The sequence below is a fragment of the Adelges cooleyi genome, unplaced genomic scaffold, assembly GCF_023614345.1.
Source record: "Adelges cooleyi isolate 19-005CV unplaced genomic scaffold, UGA_ACOO_1.1 ACOO_flye_CR_arks_rails_tigmint_CR_PRNA_108, whole genome shotgun sequence".
Classification (NCBI taxonomy): domain Eukaryota; kingdom Metazoa; phylum Arthropoda; class Insecta; order Hemiptera; family Adelgidae; genus Adelges; species Adelges cooleyi.
In genome coordinates, this window is record NW_026095761.1 from 18,262,642 (window position 1) to 18,281,465 (window position 18,824).

General features: G+C 34.5%; 2 protein-coding genes across 6 annotated transcripts in view; one reads left to right on the plus strand and one right to left on the minus strand.

The window, feature by feature from the left end:
* Positions 1–18,824, minus strand: part of LOC126842473 (uncharacterized) — a 93,729-nt gene that overhangs the window by 33,350 nt on the left and 41,555 nt on the right. The gene's annotated exons all lie outside the window — the stretch shown is intronic.
* LOC126842515 (uncharacterized) overlaps positions 6,692–18,824 on the plus strand; it is a 50,776-nt gene continuing 38,643 nt past the window's right edge. For all 3 annotated transcript variants that reach the window (XM_050579529.1, XM_050579543.1, XM_050579536.1), the window contains exon 1: positions 6,692–7,135. The gene's annotated coding sequence lies outside the window, so the exon portion shown is untranslated. The remainder of the gene's footprint in view (positions 7,136–18,824) is intronic.

An 18,824-nucleotide genomic window follows, 5' to 3' on the forward strand; every position in this document is an offset into this window, starting at 1 on the left:
TAATATAAAACTTAATATTCCATCCAATAATTTGTTTCCAAACTTTAAAAAAAAAAAACATAATAAATAATACCACAACGTTCCAATTCTCAAGTGTCTACCAAAACATATATACAAGGTGTCTCACTTAATATACCTCAAGTCGGACTTCCAGAACCTAAATCAAATACTGCACCCAAAAAACTATTATAATGGTCATTTATTTTCAAAGGATAAATCATTAATGTATTTAATGAAACTTTTAAACTAAATATTTTAAAAATCAAGTTAATAAAATTTTTGAACAGAGACTTTATTAAGTAAAATAATTGATAAAATCAATCTATTCATTGTGGGGGAAGCGCTACTTATTTAGTAATTTCTTTATTAACTATACTATACAACTAAGTGTTTGATAGTACTGTAATTTTGCGCTCACTAAATAAGAACATATTTAAAAATGTTGCATAATATCAATAATTATTTCTTTAACACAAAATAGCATTATTATTAACTAAACAATAAAGTAGTTGCACATTAATTTTACCACATAAAAGAGACATAACAAGATTGGTTGTATACGTTGAAATGGTCATTTTACTGCAGTTTGGATCATCGTCAATACCGCGCTGCAAGACAAAGTACATAAAACGTGATACGGCAATGTTTATTGAGTTTAAATACGGATTTACAGGGGCAACCTTACAGTTATTATTTATTTTCGTTTATTCATTCCAACTGTAGAAAATTATTCAGATATCGGTTGCCGTTTCACGTTGTTAACAAACAAAATTTCAGTATCCACAAACGTGGGAACTTAACCTTCTGCCGCCGCCATGCATAATTTTCGGTCTTTGTCGTGAGTATATTATTATACGAATTGTCATTCCTTTTGAGGCTCTTATTGACGCTCATGTGCGCAAACGTTGATCAAAATGAAAAACAAACAGAAAAAAAAAACATCCACCATCGCAGTCCCAACAGCATCCGAATAACTTTTTGACTTCGACGTCGAATACATACACTGTACGAGATAAGTCTCGTTTAAATTCATGAGCCAATAAAAAACACAACAAAATACATGTATCACGCGTTCTCTCCGTCGAAGTCGGCCATTATATTTTATCCGCTCATTTTCTAGAAAAACAGGTGCAATTTCATAGCTTTTGTCTCTTGAAAACAACTTTCGTTTCAACAGATTATGTTTTTATTTATACAACCCCCGTCGAATAATGGAAACAAAACAAAACGATGAAATAATAAGAGAGAATTAGGATAATAATAATAATACAATTTTCTTTTTATACTCTTTCTGACGCCAAGCGATCTAAATACTGGACATTTTATCTCAGAATTTTGTTCAACAATTTACTCTTATTAACTGATTATATTGATATCAAATTTTGTGCTTAAATTGTCAACATAATGTTTATTTATATTATTATTTTAGATACACATGTATCTTATAGTTACACATGTAACTCTCTGATCAGAAAAATGTTTTTAGTAAAATAATAATAGTTTTTTAGTTTTAATAGAATGTTTTTAACTATATTATATTAATTTATTATAAAAAATAAACCGTATAAAACATTTTAATTAACTCCCGAGAAAATCGGTAGGTCGACGTTTTCAAATAATTTATTAATATGTAATATAGGCGGCTTCCACTGTGACTAGCGCCGATCTGGGTTTGCGCCAAACGGGTGTATGATGCGTACGCACAACAACCGTTAAAATAGTAGTAGATGTAAATAAAAAAAACCCGAATAGGTAAATAGGGATATAGGGCGATGCCGACCGAGGGTAGACAGATTTACCGGGATGAAACCCAAATTGGCGGAGAGGAAATTGTACGCCGGCCGATAGTTGTCAAGGTGTGTGCAGCAGCAGCAGCAAGGTGCGGGTTTTCGGGAACAGCCCACCCGAGCGCGCGACAGACGTGTACGGACAGACAGAGGAGAAAGAGGCAGGCGTACGGGAGAAGGGGGACGGCAAAGGAGACGGTAGATGTTTAAGGGGAAGGCTTGTGGCGGCGAGGGAGACGGGGAGAACCATAGGTAGTGGGGGAAGGGTCGTATTAACGGGTATCCATGGTAACCTTTTGATGCGTAGTGTAGTGCCGGGATAAAACCGGGGGCGCGCGTCATTCTCTTTCTCCGCGTGCCGAGCGTGTGCGCTCCCTCTTTTATCGATTCCGGCCACCACACATAATCTACCCATTTAAATATTTTCAAGTACGCGTCATTGTCGTTTGTATGTGTGTGTGTGTCGATGTGTGCTAACTCAAAGCGACTTAAATTATGCGGCAAGTGTACGCACAATAGGTTGCAGGTCTGTATGTATGTATATATATATATATAACGTTTTTTTTTTTTTTAGATTTACCGCGAGCTACACGAGGCGTTTTTGGTTTGCAGCATATCGATTCGACGATTATTTAATTGTGTGTACACACTCGGTGCGGGACGCCGGGCGCTTGTGCCGAACGCGTACCACACCGTCGAAAAAAAAAAAAAAACACTATTTAGATATTAAATTATTATAATATCCGTAATAGTATCGCTTACGCGCAGCACGGCGACAACAAGAACATTGTTATAGACACGCGTCGGGTCGCCCTTGAGATTGCTTGCACGTGGCCAGCCATTTTATGCCATTGAAAATCATATATGCATATAAAGTTGCTATTTTTAACACCCCAAGTGCCTATTACTGTTATATTTGACAAAGGGTCGGTGGCCGGGGAAAGTACAAAATCCGACTACGGTAAATAATATAAATAACAAATGTGTAACGTGCAGGACACGGGAATAGATGTTATGGTTATGTTGAGTAGACGGGGGAGGGCAGATGGGGTTGTTCCCCTTGAACAAACAGAAATCACTGTGACGTCACAACATTAAGTGCACATAGGGTAAATTGTCCCATAATGCACCTGTTGATTTCGAACCCTTAACGCCTCTGCCGCTCCGCCACTCGCACTCGGTTCCGGGAACGTCCAATTATTATATATATATTGTCATACAGACTGAGAGTTCGCTCCTTTTTGTTATTTAAGTATAATCATAATATCATTTTTCATAATTTTTTTTTTTTTTTTATCCGCTCTAAAGGACCGCACTGTATCCAATCCACGCGTCTCATTAATTCCCCCCCCCCAAAAAAAAACAATTTAAAGATAAAGTTGATATAATTTATTTTATGTAGTACGTCATGCATATTACGCCACAGTGCTATAACTGTTTTATGATTTTATAGAAATATATAAAAGGAAAATGTCAATTTTTTTAAGTATACAAATACATGCGCTTGTGAGACTTATTCTGGTGTATTGTACATGCTGGATCTTAAAAAAAGAACCGGCGAAAATTGAGAAAAACAATAAACAGGAACTCGACTGATGCTCGAAATGATAAAAAACCATTTTGGTTTGCAAACAATTAGTTTTTCAATGGGTTTTAGACCAAACACAAATCCTTACATAATTGCTATATAAAATGATATTTTGTAGAGACTGTTGACACTACATTTGTGTTAAAATTACATTCTGCTAAAATTATAAAAAAATATTTTAAGAAATTCTGCTTAAAGAAAATTCTGTTGGAAAGTCACGGATGTCCACGATGCGGGTTTAAGCCGCCGAAGCCTAAACGAATACCAATTTCAAATAATACAAGAGACACGATAAGCGTGGGAAGAGGGGGGGTTGAGACACTTAAAGTTTATCGTTCACTTTATTTAACCAGCGGAGACAACTCGCAAAATGAAAACAAGCGACACGTTCGGGAATTGTTGATTATATTTGTTTGTAATTGCGTATCTAAACTTGACAGTTAGGAGTTTTCATTACAATAAAACTGTACAGTCGACATGGGCGATTTTCCCTTTTTTTCTTGCTACAGGAGTCAACACTGACACAGGCGCGAATTGCTAGAGCATTGTTCCAAATCCAAAAAGCCATAAAATGTAATAAACAATCTGAATTTGCTTATGTTCATTGTGTTGCAGACATTTAGTTGGGTATATTTTTACACCAAAGGCGACATTTTGTCACGAAATATTTAAGAATTTTATTTTATTGACACATAAATCACAAGTCTTAGACTGTCCACGGATGCGGATACGTTCGTTATCAGTCGACGACATAATATCCTGATGCGGGTGGATGTTCTTGTGCTGCATTTAGAGCCTTTTAGTAGAGCCAACCGTGCACAATATACATGCGTTTCGTTCAATCGGTGGTAACAGTAAAACTATACTCTCAGTATTAAAAAAACAAAACCCATTAACACTCAGCAAACACAGGGTGATCCTCATTAAAGACTGTAACTTATAATTGCGGTTTTTGTAGATTAACACCATTGCCTAAAGTACACAACAGTGTTACAAATACACGGCAGCTATGCACACTTAAGGGTGCCTCTATAGAAACGGTATCATACATATATCACACTCACGCCCAGCTTTCCCGGTCGGCCTCTTGATGATTACTTTGGGAAACTTGACGAAATTACAAAGAGATATTCAACCAATACGATTTACAAATAGTAATAACTAAACGGCAAGCACAATTAGACGTAGTACATAATGGACATTTTTTAAAATAAACGTTATTAGATGAGTTGAGGTTATAAAGGGGAAAAAAAACAAATGCAATATAAATTACATTAAGAAGTAGTTTATAAAACAACATGACAACATTAACAACACATAAATCGAGCCGTTCCTGGAAAAAAAAAAGGGCGTGCATAAGTAAAAGAAAATATCAAGTAAAAAAAAACCCCTTTACGGATAGACCGGCACAATAGTTATATAGTTGTTCAACTTGCAGTTTAGTAGAAAGCGACAAAAAATAAAAAACAGTAAACAATCAAAATTACAGCGAAATATAGGGTACATAAATGTAAATGCTTTAACTCTTTTTACATAACATTAAACAACCGACCTTTTTGTGGGAAATGTTTTTACGCCATAGATTTAAACACACGTTGAAAGCATTGAGTATATATTATATAATATTATATTCAGTAGTAAAAAATATTGATTATTTCCATGCTTTTACAATAATTATTGTCCTCAAATGGCGTATAAACATTCTATAGCTAATTCAAAGAAACTCCAAACTAATGTAAACAAAAAAAAAAAAACAATTAAATGGATATTTTTTTTATCAGCCTTATAAAACATCAACAGCTGTAGATCATCCACACGTGAATTTCGATAAACATCACAATTCAATCATACCATTTCAACATAATATTGGCAGCATTATAATAATATGTTATAGCAGGGGAAAAAAACTGGGCGCAGCCACTTAAGCAATCGATTACTGTACACATTATTATAATAGTCCCTGTACTTGTTATTACGATATTGGGGTGTTGGTTGTACGGTAAAATAGTATAATAACGGATAAGTAATGTAAAATCTTAAAAGTTATTACAAAACAAAGCCAAATCACATTATGTTAGTACACCAAAGTTTTATTTTTTACACGAACCGAGCATGATCAAAGACTTTCCTAGAAGAAGAAGTTTCGAAGAAGTTACATCACGTGATTAGAATATCGTTTTATAAGAGCACACCCTGATAATGGATAAAAAAGTCATGATAACAGTTGGCTAATGTTTAATAAGTATAGTTATATAGCATTACATAAAGCAATGTAGCATTTAAGCCTAGTTTTAGGTTTATCGCTTGTATAAAGAAAATAAACGGTTGAAAATCAAAACGTGGTCTATGTTTCACACGAGGAATGACTATAGGAGCGGGCAGTATTTAAATCACCATTAAAAGTTGAATTACTCCAGTAACAAATTAGTAATCAAACACATTAACTAGTAACTGTTTTACTTATAGAGTTTACAATTCTCCTTTGAATCTTTTGTTTACTTTCTTGTGTATAAGAAATACAATTTGTTCAAAAACATTTTTTGGATGCAGTTCACGGATTGAGGGTTCAAAAGTTTAACTGAAGACAAATCTAGTGGGACACCCTGTATATTATTGGCACACACTTGAGGATTTGACCATTGTAGAAATTGTTTTTTTTTTTTTTTATAAAAGTTCAACGCTTGGAATCGTTTTTACTTTTATTGAAAACTTCTATACCTTCTCTGTTTCCGCGATTTTTTGTATAAACTTATTTAACGTTCCTAAAACCGTTTCGATAGTATTTTGCTGTGTTTAAAAAATATAAATATAAAAGCGCTTTGTGTTGTTTCGATTGCGCGAAAACCTCTGTATTTGTTTTGGCCGTTCAAATTTGACAAATGCGGCTTGAAACATAAATATTATACCGAGCGGATAAAAAAACTATGACCGTCATTCTTGGTTTTGACGTGGTCGACGGGCGTTCGCAAAATATAAAAAAAAAAAATCATGCGACGACAACAACAACGATACAGTGATTTCATCAATCCAAATCAAGACACACGCGGGAGGGAAGATGAGCTTAAACTTGGTAGGTATATTTGGCGGCCGGTAGGCAAAAAAAAAAAAACCAAAACAATAACATTGACCAAGCAGGTATATTATGATGATGTACGCGGTATGGAAAAAAAAAATTATATATATATATATATAATATACACCGCACACGTTGTCCGATTCGGGTGTGCAGTAATTACAGATTTGGCCACCAGTACCGCATTGGACGAACGGCGGCGTACAGCGTTTCTCATTCATAGTGTGCGTTCGGCTGCAAACAGTGAAAGTTCTGAAAGTGCGCCGCTGCCGAGCCGCACGACCGTACGGTTGTCGGTGTGTACCGTGTGCCGTTGAGCATTTCGCATAAAAAATAAATCCCCGCCCCTCCGAAGGTCATAAAAAAAAAAAAAAAAATTGTAAAAATTTTTTTTTTTTTTCAAAAAACCAAAACTACTTGCCCCGCCCCCCCCTCCCCCCGGTCGTGATCGTCGTCGTGGAAATTGCCTCTGTCTTTTGTCCGTTTGCCGTCTCTTCGTCACTGCGCTTTTGCGTTTCGATAGGTTCGCCGCCGAAACGACTTAACGGGGCGACGATAATACCGTCGAGTTATAATAATTGAAAAAAATTTTTTTTAAAAAAGTGTCGAAATCCACGACCTTTGGCCGGATTCCAGTGCACAAATGTGGCCGGCGGCTCGGACGGCCTAGACCGGGACTTCGATAATGTGAGTACATCATCATCACAGCTGTCGCGCTACACGTACATATTATATCCGGTATATAATGTGATACCAATAGTATAAATACCTAGCGAAAATAGAGTAAAATGTTTTTTAAAAAAAAAAAAACCCGTTATCAGAACATTTCTTTGAGCTCCACGCGGCAATAATAGTGTTTTGAACGAACGTTATAGTATAACATTTCATTGAAAAACAGCTGTCAGCGTGTTATTATGTTTTTTATCATGTTTTAACACAGAAAATCGAATATTGATAACAATAATGTTAGCGTGTCTACCTGGCAATGCATTGCTAGAACGTTATTTTCATGTATTTCATTTTGAGTAGAATGTCAATAAAAATATTTAAACAACGAATGTCATTAAAACCTAATGAAAATGTTTCTAAACGAAATTCATTTCTATTTTATTCCCAAATCTTAATCATTTTAAGATACTAAGATCTACAATGTTTATGAACACAGTCACGTAGGTATGTGATCAAGGAAGCATTAACATTTATTTTTTATTTTTCATCTAATTGTAATTAGAACATAAATTAAAAAAATGATCGTGATTTAAGACAAAAGTCCCGTTGTTATAGACTAAAGTCATTTAAATGCCTTATAAAATATACTTATTATGGCTTTTTCATAAAACAAGAAAATACTTATAAACAATTTTTAAACCGAAAAAATCCAATTTTGATTCGTCTCCATTGATTTTTAGTTAATATTTTAATTATTTTTTAATTCGCTAAGGCCTAAGCTTTTATACATAAGACAATGTACAATATATTACAATACTACATTGTAATATATTATATATTAGTCTAGTAGTGATCAAAATTACGGATCATAACTTGTTTGAAGGCGTTGCCAAAACGGTAAATAATATTTTATAATATTCTATATAATTTTTTTCGTTATTACAAATCCCTTTTTGTTGTATGTAGTTGATTTTATTTCGAAAAAAATATATCATCATTTGTACTTGCCATACATAACGTTGTGCCCACGCACGAGTCATATATTGTATAATATTGTTCGAACTAACAATGTGTCGAATCGAGACAAATTATTATTATCATCATTCGAGCAATAACCTATAATTATACCAAGGCACTTTTAGTAATTTTTAATCGTCCCCATGTAAAAGATTAATTAAGCAGCAACGTGCGCCAGTAATTGGATTTCTAGCGACAGCATTCGCCGTAGCTTAAATTTAACATCAACCTCGCCTCGAACAACGATGCCAATTTTACTTAAAAAGTTTTAACGAGACAGCAGAAAAAAAAAAGAGAAAAAAGAAGGGGCTACTATCGACCAAAGACTATAATAGCTATTATAGTACACGAGCTATCATAATTCAACCGTTATCGGATTTCATTTTCAAAACCAAATACATGGTACATCAGTAAGTCTGTCCGCCCCACTAGCAGTCATTAGACCGTTGCAATAGGCAATATAGCATTTTAAAACCTTCCAGAAGCCCAACGGTCATATTACATTAAAAAAGCTACAGCCAATCAATATACATGTATGGACGCACCACGTGGAGTTGTATTAGAAGTTTTTTTTTAAAAACGGTAATTCATTGATTGGTAATAAAACATTATAGAAAATATCTAAAGAGCACTGTTTAGGTTTCGTTCGTTTCGAAAACCGAATAAACTGCCTTTTATTCGTTTATATGATAACCATTTGTTATTTAATTATTCCTTCTTTCGTGAATGAATACTGGAATTATTCAAGAATATTATAATCGGTTTAAATCAAAATACAGAGTATTATGTACTATAATGAAGGATTACACACAAATTATGCCACGCCGTATTATAATCTATATACTTACTATTATTTATATATATATATTTAGTCATATTTTATACAAAAAGTATAATTATATTTGATCAATCGAATCCTTCAAGTGTCACCGAAAAAGCGTCAAAATTTGCATTATAGAACCAAAACAGAAAACATATTTTTTATTACTATTATATCAATGCTATAAGTCTATTTTTTATATTATCAAAAAAAAAATACTATTTTTATATACAATATTAAAAAAATGAATTTCTTATTTTTTTTATTCACTTAATAAAATATGTTGTAACTTGTAAGGAATAAAATATATATATTTTTTTTTCACATATAATTGATACACAACTTTCACAGTTCGCAAAATCGTTGACCAGGCAAATGTTACAACTTTGTCAAAAATGTTTGAAGTTTGTCTAAGACCCATAGGTATATGACGTATACTTATAACCTTTGTTAATAAATTCACTTTATTAATACCTGTTTTCACCCTTGAGCGTGGTAAAATAATGCTATAATGTTACTTTTAGAGACGAATTCAAAATATTTAATTATGAAATAATTTAATTTTGATTTACATAAAAAATAAACTTCTGCGCAGACTAGAAGCATCGCATATAGATATAGATTCCGAGATTTACTGATAATAATTAAAAGTATATTAGTGTATAAATTAAAAAGATAGGTCCGTTTAATTATAATAAGACTCGACGGAAAGTTGTGAGTAAACAATGCTGCCGTTTGGGGATAAAGAAAGTCGGACGGGTGTTTAATATTTCTAAGTTAATTTATAAAACTTGGCGCCGCTGACAAATACACAATAGTTGTCGGTTTGAAATTCTGCGAAAAATTGCCCATACCGGGGTCCCTGTAATAAATGAAGTGTGTGGGGCGACCTCTTAAGCACCGTGTCGGGTATCATAAAACAAACTCGTTGTTCGAACTTTCTCGGAAGGCGGTAATAACGCGTTATAATGGTTTTAATTTTCCATTCATAATGCTCGGAGGACAATATTATGATACAGTTTGACTATGTTTTGTAGATCTGCAGGGAAACCCGCAATACAAAATAAAGGGAGGAGCTGCGTTTTGTGATCGTTAAATACATCAGGAAAAATGATCGTAAAAAAAATATCATACACTTCTATATGTATGTATAGGGTTCACATACAGGACGTGGGACTCGACATAAAAATATAATTTTCCTTTTTTTATTTATATATATATATATATATATTTTTTTTTTTTTTGCTACCGCCAACCTCTTGTTATAGTCGCCAGCTTTTCCCGCCGATATACACATAATATTTATACGGTTCCCACAAACCCTCCACGAGGGCGTTTATATATTGTTTATATTTATATAATAAAATACTATAAAAATAAATATTATAAGTGAGTCGAGTACAAATTTACAGAATTTGATGGCAGAAGTGTTCGGCTCACGTCCAGTTTGATTTATCGTATAAATAAATTTAGCTATATTGTTGTAAAAGTATTTGTACCACAAGAACGGACAGACGTATTGTTTGAAAATGGTAAGGAACTCGTATTTTAGTTTTAATATAAGTACCTACTATTTTTAATTTCATAATTAGTTTTGTATTTACATATTAAACAATTAACCCTCGTGTATTTGAGGTGATGGAAACATGGAAACCAAATTGTTTCGGTAAATCCCAACGTGGACGCTTCAGAGCTTAACTGGTAGTTTTTTAAATCGTCCCCAAAGTTGTTAGCAGCTTACAAATTAAAAATCAATATTTTTATCATTTCTTTAGTGTTTAAAAAGGACTACAGATTCTAGATTAATACTAGACCAGATTTAAATTTACTTAAGGGAATCTATTTCTATTTGAAATTGTTTTTTTTTAAACTGTTTAAAGGTAAAAAAAAAAGATAAAAATACCTCAAAACGATGGGTTTTTTTTACAGCTTGGCGGTTTACAAATTTGGATTCATCGAAAACAACAAAATTAATAAACGTTTATTATTGTTTCATGAGAAAAAAATGAAAAATGTTACTGAACTCACTGTGTTATTTGTGATGACATAAACAATCCAATTATAACTTGAAACTATTTTTAAGCTGAATGTGACAGCAACGATGAATAATTATTAGTGACAAAACTTTCCCGAAATCTGAGAGTTAGACACGACGACAATATTTTGTGTTTTTAATTATTATTTGACTTTTTTTTTTTTTACTTTTTTACTTTGTTACCCGTCAACATGGCCACGGACGAATATCTAAATTAAGGTGACTGATCAGTGAATACGACGCGAGTACTAGCCAATACTAAAATAACTATTGATGTCGTGGACCGTTTCACACGAACAAAGCACAACAATTGAGCAACGCCACAACACTTGAACGTTTTGATAATTATTTTTTTTCTTCAAGATAATATTCTTTCATAATTTTTACTGCCGGCTATTCACGAAGTAAGCACGCGTCGTCTACCTGATAAATGCGAACCCAGGGCAAAAACGACTTTATCCTCGAATCGCCCACAACGTTACGACCATCAAACAAAGTGCCGACGATAGCGGGTTTTATCGTGTAGAGCTGTGGCGATTCGGCTACCCTATTCATCGGTCAACGCAAAAGGCTAAAGGATAATCTGGAGATCTGGAATGATGATAATATAAACGCCAGAAACCCGTCGCCGTCGTCCAGACTTGGGTGTGGTGTTAACCGAATCGTCATTATCATAATTATACCACGCTATTACCGGGTTGTATCTTCGGACACACGAAAGGACTTCTTTTCCTATGGCCGGCCAGATAAGTTTTTCAACGGGGAGTGAACACAGCCCGTCTAAAATCGTTACGGGCGCTTTTAATATTATTTGTTTTGTGTGCACCATCAATCACGGGTATATAATGTAAGTCGACGAGATGGAACTACTAATAGGAGGATGACGCCCGTGGCAGAGTTCTCAAAAAAATATAAAAAAATAAATAAACTTAGCCGGTAACGATTGCGGATTTGTAGAAATTATTTACAACTGTAAATTATTTACCCTCGGGCGGTGTGTAATATCCACATCCCTCAGCAATATACATTTCCAATTATCAGTGATACTTTGATATCAAAATTCAACGATTTAACGAGTATTATTATTTATTTGATACGTGTATCAAAGTTGGCACACATTATTTTTGTAGAAATTTAATTTGTTTTCTCATAACAGTAAAGTATCGAATAAAGTGTATGATTGATGTAATAAAGTGTAAAGATGCCAGAAAAATCAAATTTCCTAAACAAAATTTAAATTAAAAATTAAGTTTTGAAATATTGTCTGTTAGCGTATCAAGTATCAACCAACGTTGAAACTTCTTACAAGTATCAAGTGTCTTGTTTTTATAATTTTAGTATTCAAACTTTAATCACTGTCCTCCTCCTAAATACTTTTAACGGTTGAAATTCCACCAAAGTCTTTAGTTTCGTTTCTTCTTACCGACTCGAGTCCATGTTTGTTTTCTCTCTCTACAAACCGGTCACGAAATTGTGTCTCTATTTATTATGAAACCGAATGAGCACGAATGAGTTTTACTATACTGTCAAAATATATTAAGTCCGATACCGATTAAATTTTAGAAAACGGATATGACATTCCCTTCTCTAAATGATTACTGTCCAAATAGACATATTGACTTTTGAAATGTTAGAGCTATTTTATTATTTTTGTGAATTACTCACCAGCCCTGCGAATATCCGTTATTATCATTTATCAGTTGATTTCTCCTTATATTATGTAAAGTTGTGATCGCAATAAAAAATGATTATTTTACGTTTGGAAACGGTACAATTATTAATCGGATCATTAGATCGAAACTATGATACAAAATGTTTTATAACCTTGTTTTGCGCCCTACATAATAATAATATATTCCACTCGAAAGAGCAAAGCCGGTATAATTTAGTGGCTATTATAATACTTTGTAGTGGAGCTCTGAGAGAACAAACGGTGTGAGTTTTACACGCACAAGTGTCGACGAGGGTTTTAACGAGTTTGAGAGACTGAAATAAAAGGCATTAGAGACAACCGGGCGGGTTCGAAGATGGTTTCGCGGGTTCTTATAATGAGATTTTCGGGCGTCTTCCCCGGTAAATGTTCGCACTTATAACTCTAAGGGATGCGAACGATTATTTTCGAAACAAATACAAACGTGGAAACCGCAATTATTATTGCTGTACACATAAAAGTTATAACGTTGTGTTTCGAAAATAACAGAACCGTATCGATATTATTCATACAGAAAATAATAATTATCGCTACGAACAACGGTCTATGATGATTTAACCGTATTGTACCCAACCATGGTCATGTTACGATATAATTACAAATTATGGCGTACAAGAATTGAGTATTACCCAACGAGGAGTCGGTATTGAACGCGTATTTCGGTTCTAAGCACGTCATTAAGGTTGCTACTTGGATTTTATTTACACATTTTCTGGTACCTATTCATACGAAGATCCCCCTTGTTGTTTCCTTCACCGCCAGTCTTCCGTTTAGTTCATGTAGTCTTCTTCCAGCTCATTCAATCGGTCCGCCTTTAACGAGTCATTTTGTAACATTAAAACGCACTTTTTTCATGTTTTGTTGTTATTAATCGTAATAGAATAGAAGACCGTTACCAATTCTAGTAAAGCTCATTCGATAGTAATATATTTTTTTTTTCTTCAAATAATTTGTTTTTTAATGAAAAATGCGTCCAGTCGTGATATTATTAATATTGTTGTTGTTATACTTTTGGTTGTATAAAACGATTACCCGCGAATTGAGCTACAACGAGATTTATGAAAAGTTTTTATGTACATCGTTACTAAGTAGTTTTCTACAATCTTGGCAAAGCCAACCGAGCCCTTTTCTTCCGACTTTACGACCCCTAAAGTAACATCGCAGCCAACAAAAATCTTATACAATTAGGATGTGTTTCGCAGTATATTGAGGGGCGTATATAGTCTTCAGCCGTAAAACAGCCGTGATAACACCATGCCAAAATAGTTATAAACAAATATTACATTAACAACTTTGTTGTCATTAGGTATTACTATTTTTTTTTTTTATCCGCCGACTTTAGTAGATTGTATAGCTGTTATATGTTAAGCAGCAACTATCCAGATGTTGTGTTATAATTATATATACACAAAACGTCTTCACAATATTTAGAGAAAAAAAAATATGAGTATTACCATTTTCCATAATACATCTATGCCAAGCAGCCGAGTGCTTTTAGGAGACCAGGATTTTTTTTACCGTTCTTGCCTCAAACGTCTTCTTAATGTCAAACTGCACTGATCGTTTTTCGATCGACAGCAACCCGCGCGAACGACTACTTATAAACATATTATTGCCTGCACTACTATAATAAGGAAATAACGAAAAAACCATAAAATATTAATCTCTCCAGCTATAAAAAGTAGTATCAAGGAAAAAAACAGTAAATGTTTTACTTCCAGAAACAAATAGTTGACAATATATTGTAGGGCTTGTTCTCATCAACGTTGCGAATTATGTGAGTTAAGCCGTTATTAAATAACGTAATAATGGTTATTATTTATTTTTTTATAGGTATCCTGACTTGATATAATATCTTGTTATTGAAATTAAAAAACAAAAAAGAAAGAGTTTTCGTTTGTTTATTAGATTATATATCCTTGGCCATATTTTGTGTAGAATATGACCATTCTATTCGTGACCATTTTCACCTAGATTCATATGTACACATATTTACATACGCTCTGCACAAAAATATATTGTTATAGTACTACTCGCTGTGTATCGATTTCTCCCTATCCGCCCTCTACCCTTCTCCTTAGTCTAAAAGTAAGAGCCGTCGAGACCATAAAAAACAAAAAAAACGTTGTATAATAGTCAAATTGGTTTATAACCGAAGAAAATGTAGTACTATGTAATATTATTTCTATTATTATTATTATATAGTATATGTATGAGAAGTTACGGCCGCCGGGAATACGGGAACACTTTGTTTCAACTCCGGCGGACGTCCAACGACTCCCCGGGGAACGGCAAAAGACTAATCGAAGATCGTTGGGTTCGGGTCCGGCGGGTAATACGGCCTAGATCACGCGGAAGCGGTGTGACGGTGACAGTGGCATATATAATAATAATAAATATAATAACAGTGTAACACGGGCGATTTCGATCGGACAGGAGAGGATCAAATATAATAACGGACAATACACAAAGGCCGACAAAAAGCGGAAATGCCGACGTTTACACCACAGCGAAAAGAGAGAGCTTGCGGGGGGGGGGGTTCTTACGGAAGAAGGTCTGCTGAGGAGGCGACGAACAAAAAAAAAAAAAAATGACTGTAGCCTAGTTTTTTACAGATATATTATTATTTAAAAAACACACCACACACACAAGGGACGACGCTGCGCAAAAAATACTCTAGAGCTGAAAAAAAAAAAATAATAATAGCAAAAATAAACCCTAAACCAGAGAGGAGTGAGAGACCTGACAGGATCGGTTCAATGACCGGTCCAATGTGGTGTACACTGTGCCGCAATGGACCGTTTCTCGGGAGACTGCCACCGAGCTTTATCGTGATTAAACACTGCTATTCTGTGTATATTCTGTTATTCGGTGTATATAAATATTGTGTACTTTATATAGAAATAAAAGGCGGCTAGTAAAACCCGACGCGAAAATATTTTTTTTTTAAAACAAGTCGGGCCATCTCAATAACACGATACCATGTAATTTACCCAGACTAGGGATTTAGACAATTCGTTTTACTCTTTGGTCGACGACTCGTGAATAACGAAGAAATTAAATCGTAAAAATGGATTTTATTGTATAAAATAAACTATACAAGCATGAACGCATTTCTTTAGTGTGTCCGAACTGTTTTAGGTCGCTAAAGGAGCTGTTGTTATAGCGAAAAACGTTGGCATAGTCTCAACTTAACCTTAACGATAAATAATAAAATTATGGGCTGTAACAATCGTAATCTATAAATCGACCAAAGAGTAAAACAAAGTGGTTAAATAAGTCAAACACATAGCACTGCCGATTGATTTGGTCGGAAAATGTCGAACCTGCAATCACTGACCTGCACTAATGCTCCAACACGGTAAACGGAACAGACAGGCAGAATTAAAAAAAAAAGTTTGCTGGTCAGAGTTTTAAACAACAACACTAACGCGCGCGGATGATGTATTAAGAAATAATTTGGCTCGAGAGGTGCACTTGTCGAACGTAAACACAGATTTTAATTATTAGCGAAAAACATTTTTGTTTTTCAATCCATTACGCCCATGTCAGTATCATCTGGAAGTTTCCCAACGCATAAACATGTATGTTTGTATACATTGGAGTTTTTTTTTTTTTATTTCAGACTTCATCATATAATTATCGATAATCATAATATAATAAAAAAAAAAACTTTTACAATTATCCTGTCAATATCCACTGCAATTATTATCTCATATCTGAAGCACGCGAAGTCGACGTTCTTTTAACGTCACTTTGGACGTTTTAAGGCTATTCTATTAGAGCTCCAACTCGCACACGGTATGATTCAAGGCTATACGTTTTATTTTTGGGTAAATTAATTAACAATAATTTTCTTTGCCTTTATAGAGTTTCATTTAGAAACGTTAAGCCTGAGCAAGATGAAAAATGTGGCTTCCATTTAAATTTAAATATCGGAGGCCACTAAAGCCTCAATTTTTCGCCCTGTTTCTACTAATTATATATAAATTATAATACTATCAATCTTATAGAGTAACAATCTCTAAACTGTAGTTTCGAACGAACCTATATTTGTTTGACTATTAATAACATTTTTAAAACAAGGTTCATAATTTATACCTATTTATATGCGCATAAAATAAATGTATACACAGTTTTGTAACAATATGAAGAGTGCTCTCTACTGTAATATAATTAATTTACTTGCGATAAACTAATTGTAGTAGTTTTCAGTTACACGAAATATTTGCATTTTGAATTTCTTTATAAACCCATTTAAAGTGTTATGACTTATGACAGCGTGCGTTACACGGAAAAAGCATTTTTTTTTTATTTTCGTTCAATTATTTAATGTTTATTACGATTAAAATCACATTGTCAGACCATCGAATGAATCGAGTAGTCGATAAAACAAGAGAGGCTTATACTAAAAGACTTGTCACTTGAGCTTGTCTATCACGGTAAACCCGGGTTGCTGTGAACCTATAACAGTATTTTGCAAAACGAACACACTTAACCCTTTTGAAATATTCATAAAAAAAAACCCCTTCACAACACACACAAAAGTACAGACCTCTTGACCTTCACTCGACTGCTGAAACTTTTATCTCTTCCGGCAAATTAGAAAACACAATTATTATTTCGAGTAGGCATAAATCTCTCTCGGTCGTTTACGACCTTTGAAAAGCTCCAATTGAGAATAATAATTATGCCGTCAAAAGAGCAACCACCATATACTTTCGCCGGTACGTAGCGCTCACAAGGACACTTCTGACTAATCGTTATGCGTTATGGTGCAAAACTAATTAGTGGCAAAAAAAAAACACTACCACCAATTGCTGCTTATATATTGTGTCTGAGCGCATTTGGATCCACACACGGCCACTTCTAACAAAAATAGTGAATTGTAATGTACGCACGGGCCTATCCCTACATTTTACACCGTAGAGAAAACAACACTGGAAATATATTGCCAAAAGCGTCTGCTGATCTCGACAATAATAAATTATCGGTAATTAAGTAAACCGATATAGCTGTTCTTCGGTATTCAACTGGAGTGCGCATTAAAAACAATTACTGCGAGCGGTTCACCAGGAGGATTACCGCGAAGCACAACAAACCCATTAATTATCTATTAGCAACCGAATCCCTTACCTCGTGTACAGTCAAAAGAGAAATCCAACGCGGATTCACAAAACCCGTTAACAGTGAAGTAATGGTCACGCTCTTTATAGAGCGGTAAGATTAACCAAATCATTCGGCCACCGCTTTTGTCAAACAAACACTGAAGTTTGCACACATAGAGAGACACATATTGCGGTGGTTAGTCGTGGTTGGATTTTAATGGAAATATTTTTCCAAGTGTATAACACTTTACTAAAGTGGTAGGTATAAGAAGTACGGACTACTCTCCAATACACTATGTGGCGCCAATTAGTCGATAGTGTTTAGAAACGTGCGTTCCCGAGGGACTAGTCGTTTTAAAGGTTGCAAAAAAAAAAAAAAAAAAAACAATGCTCGGAAGTTCGTCGCGTTTCGAAGACAAATTCGATGGACCAGAAAGTTCATTATGCGAAAATTCACCAACCGCGTTAAATGAATATGTGTCGTATAGTGGGCGGATGGGGTAGAGGGGGGGGGGGTCACTCTCTCCCCAGGCGAATATTAAAACCTCGGCGACTCGGTGGTATTACTGTAGCTTCCACGTGTACTCTTTCAAAGGGCAACGGCTATGCTATTAAAAATATGATGTCCGTGCCAAAAGTAATTTGATGCCCCAGGGGATAACCGCGAAAACGCAATGACAATAATAAAATTATCTGACCGTGTCATTATTTAGACCTGAATAACAGTGAATTCACCGAACACGCAAGCGTTGTCGGCAAAAGCACGTCTGATACCGAAAAGCTGACGTCAGAGTGCATTTTTGTTTGTGTCTGCTGACCAACGATAGAGACGGCAATAAATAAATCATTGGGTTCGTCTCGGGAGACGTCTGGAGATTCGCTTTCTTCGAAAAGTTCATAAGCGGCTTTAGATCTAACAAAAAAAAAATACCCTAAAGTACGGAGCGAAATATTCAAAAAAAAACATAGTCCTAGATAATATCATACTAGTATAACACACATGGTGTAACTCACCT